Source organism: Palaemon carinicauda, chromosome 19 (genome assembly GCF_036898095.1).
Source record: "Palaemon carinicauda isolate YSFRI2023 chromosome 19, ASM3689809v2, whole genome shotgun sequence".
NCBI lineage: Eukaryota > Metazoa > Arthropoda > Malacostraca > Decapoda > Palaemonidae > Palaemon > Palaemon carinicauda.
The window spans coordinates 51,591,871-51,595,858 of record NC_090743.1 but is presented as its reverse complement, the minus strand read 5'-3'; positions in this window follow the sequence as shown (position 1 = coordinate 51,595,858).

Below are 3,988 nucleotides of genomic sequence, written 5' to 3'. Positions count from 1 at the left end.
GAAGAAGGCGAGGCTGAAGGTAACGACATAACGGCGATGTAAGTCGATGAAAATCGCACAAAGGGAAATCCAACCAAAGCAAGGGGCTACAGGCTGAAGGATGAGGACGGACGTGACGTCATTTAGCAATGGCGCCCGTTTGTTTACGTTTCGAGTACCAAAAGCAGCCACGGACGAGTGTAACGGCTCCCCAGTTATTCTCCACCTTTCCATATCGAAGTGTTAACTCTATATGGGGTGCAGATAGCTATGTGGCGTGTTAATACATACGTCCCCTGTTGATATACGATATCCTAGAGGGAAACCTTTAGGGTACTCGCACCAGAAGTTAAGAATTCTGTGATAACCTTTAGTTTAATTCTCTGGGAATATCCCTGTAGTTAAATATACCCAAGGAAGCTACTGAAGGAACCTTCCATCAGGATGTCATGGCTTGAGCCCCAAAATACCGTGTATACGTCCATTTCAATCATAGCTTAAAATACGGTATCCGATTTTGTCAGCAAACTACTATTTTTTAGGAAACACCATTTTATTCCAGAAAACTTTTACTCTTTAAATAGTCAATTGCGCAATAATAAAACATGTACTTATGTTTTTAAATTTCGGGTGTGTTTTAAAAATCGAGTATTTTTTACTTCTTTTTGTTTTACTTTTGGCTGTGATCACATCAGCTGATGTCTAGCTTCCGCTCTCAAGAATATGCGCGGTAGGAATACATTAACAAAGAATTGTTTACTGTACACCATTTCTTAACTTATTCAAACCATTTATACAGTTAATATTACATAAGCACCAAAGTGTTATATCCTATCATATTTATTATTTAGTACATTTAAAACCATTCTCTCTCTCTCTCTCTCTGTCACATCGAACGTAATAGCGGTAACTTAATTTTTCGAGGACTTTAAAAATAGCCCAGTACTTTTTTGCATATGGTGAGGTGGGTACAAGTTGACTTATAACTGAAGTTAGGAAAAGTATTTTGGATATGGAAAGAACAATTATCTTTCGTAACAGGTTAAAATTATCATAAATTATCATTCTGTCATTAGCGGCAGTTTGCTATTGTGGATTAAACGCATAAGGAAAAAAAAGGTTTACAGCTTTGCTACGAATTTAGGAATTTATATGGATACGATAAGTAAAATATTTGTAATAACATAATGTTTACTAAATGTTTGTTATATCATTAGTTATCACTTTGAGCATGTGTGTTTAATGCGTTCGTTTGTTTATTATGATCGAAGATGGAGCGTAAACAAATGGAAGGTTTCCGTTTCAGGCAGCGTCATAAAGAAAAACAGTATATAAATGGCATTCATTTCATTTATTTGGAAGTTCTAAGAAAAATTAAGTAGAACATTGGTAATAAAGTCAACATATAATCAATACTTGGTAAGATTGCTGTCGATGCAAAACTAACCTATACACAGATGTGTAAATGCGTCTGTTTCTTCGTTATGATCAGAGATAAACGTAAACAAATCATTGGTTGTCATTTTTTATCGTGCTTTTTGGCGTGTTTAGGAAATGCATGATATAAAATCGCCTTTAATATTTGTGCCTGTTTTAGTTTAGGGTACTGTAGTACATGCATTAAGTGTTCTGTACATTAAAGGGTAGTTTGTTAACAGTACTACGTAGAGGGAAGGTTTTAAAAGGAACAGAACCAAAGGAGGTCATGATTCTTGACCATGATAAGGCACAGACTATCCTCTCAGGCAGTCTGAAAAGGGCGGGTTATTCAGAAACGAAGGTATTCTCTCTGAATAACAGACACCCTTCCTTTCTTGCTCCTACTTCACTCTCATTCCCCTTTATGGGGAAGGCATTTACTTCTGTTGTCGAAGCTGTAGAGGCGAGTGAGCCATGTCCCACACTCGATGAGTGCAAGCCTTTGTTACGTATTTATGTTAAATAAATACGTAAATATGGTGTCCCTACTTAGCGGATTTTCAGCTATCGCGGCCGGGTTTCGAACCTATCCACCGCGATAAACGAGGGTTCACTGTACATTGAATTGTCGACTTGCGACATCCTTGTCTAATTTTCCGACTGAAAATGTCAAATGGACTTCCTTCCAATCCTTTTCCTATCCGGGAAAAGCTGGTGACAAAGGCTTGCACTCATCGAATGTGGGACATGGCTCACTCGCCTCTACAGCTTCGACAACAGAAGTAAATGCCTTCCCCATAAAGGGGAATGAGAGTGAAGTAGGAGCAAGAAAGGAAGGATGTCTGTTATTCAGAGAGAATACCTTCGTTTCTGAATAACCCGCCCTTTTCAGACTGCCTGAGAGGATAGTCTGTGCCTTATCATGGTCAAGAATCATGACCTCCTTTGGTTCTGTTCCTTTTTCTGACTTTGGTTCGTACTTCAGTCGGACCCAACAACTAGGGAAAGCATCAAAGCTTGGCCAAAATTGAATTTTGTCCAAAGGAACCGCACCTATTTTCTATGAGATGAAAAGATTGCCATTTGAAATCGACATCTGCTCCACAAACCTCCAGGGATTGGTTATGGAGCATGTAGGAAGGTCTTGATTCATGGGTCGTTTGACTGACCCGTGGGAAGCGACAAGAGAAGCTTTACCGGGCTCTATCTTGGGTTTCACTTCCTGCTTTCCGTTTTGTTTACGAAAGCTCTCTATCTGATTCTTCAGTTGGATACATAATTGTACCACATTATCCAATAGAGGGGTAGAAGACAAAGATGTTGACATCGATGGCTCTATAGCCGGCATAGGCGGAGGAAATTCCGACACAGCATTTATCTCTTCTACCTTGGGGCACATCTTGCCCTCAATCCCAAAGGTTTTCTGGCCGTCAGGGGATGTAGTTGGCTCCTGAGGCACTACTATTTCCTCGCTTGCCTTTGGAAATAGTAGCTTACGCATCCTATCATTAGGTAGGAAAGGTCCCAGAGAGATCTTTTGGAAGCCTCTCACCCAGTTGCATAATTTATATTGAGCTGTATCCCTAGTCTCCATGGACTTGGGATTTTCAAAACCTTCAGACATTAATGTCCGACATATATTGCAAACCTGTGGGTTTCAATAATGTAGGGATCCGGAAATAATATTGCCGGGGGCATGCAACCTGCAAGTATTATGACCGTAAAAATACTTACTCTTGACCTTGCAGAGGACTGCAGCACAAGATATCTGGTGTTCCTCCTGTAAAGAAAGGAAAACCAAATGAGTATACAAGGGATTATTTCTTTGATAATCAACATGTAAATGTCATCTACAACAGAATAGCTTAGGATAGTAAGCTATAAAGGGATAGTAGGAGATACATACCTGTGTACCCCTGCGAGCAAATGCTGCTACCTCCCCTCAGTATTAACTACATGGAGCTTTCTCTATTGAGAAACTCCAAGTAGAAAGGCTCTTACCCCTAGGGGTAGAGAAGTATCAAATCACTGTCCAAAAATAATGTTAATACTGTGGGGTCAGGATGACTGATTCTAGATCAGACTATTGAAGAAAATATTCATTCAATATACGAGCGGTATCAGCAGAATGCTCGCACAAGGATACCCAAGGTATGTTAGAAATTACTACTGTATAATGGTACTGTAGTTTTCTAATTGCAGTAAGTCTATATTGCAATTTACTGGCTACTGTACCTTATGCATTGTAGTCTAGTCATTATGCTGCCTTCATAGCAGCATATAACAGTAAGGTCCATCTAGCATGTAGCCAGCTGGACTAGGAAAAAATAGACATATTTGTATATCCCACTCAGCCCATTTGCTGTAGTCTTCCTACTATATTAAAATATAAGAGTTTCCTGATCAGGGAGACTCAAGGATAAAGGCTCTACCCTTTAAGGGTTAGGAGTGTATTACTCTTGCCTTGAAGTATTCAATATTGTAGGGTAATCCTAAAACTGATTTCTAATCAGGATATTGAAGAAATCATATTCAATCAATATAGGATTAGGCTTAGCAAATGCCCGAGTTGGATATCCAAAATAAATTG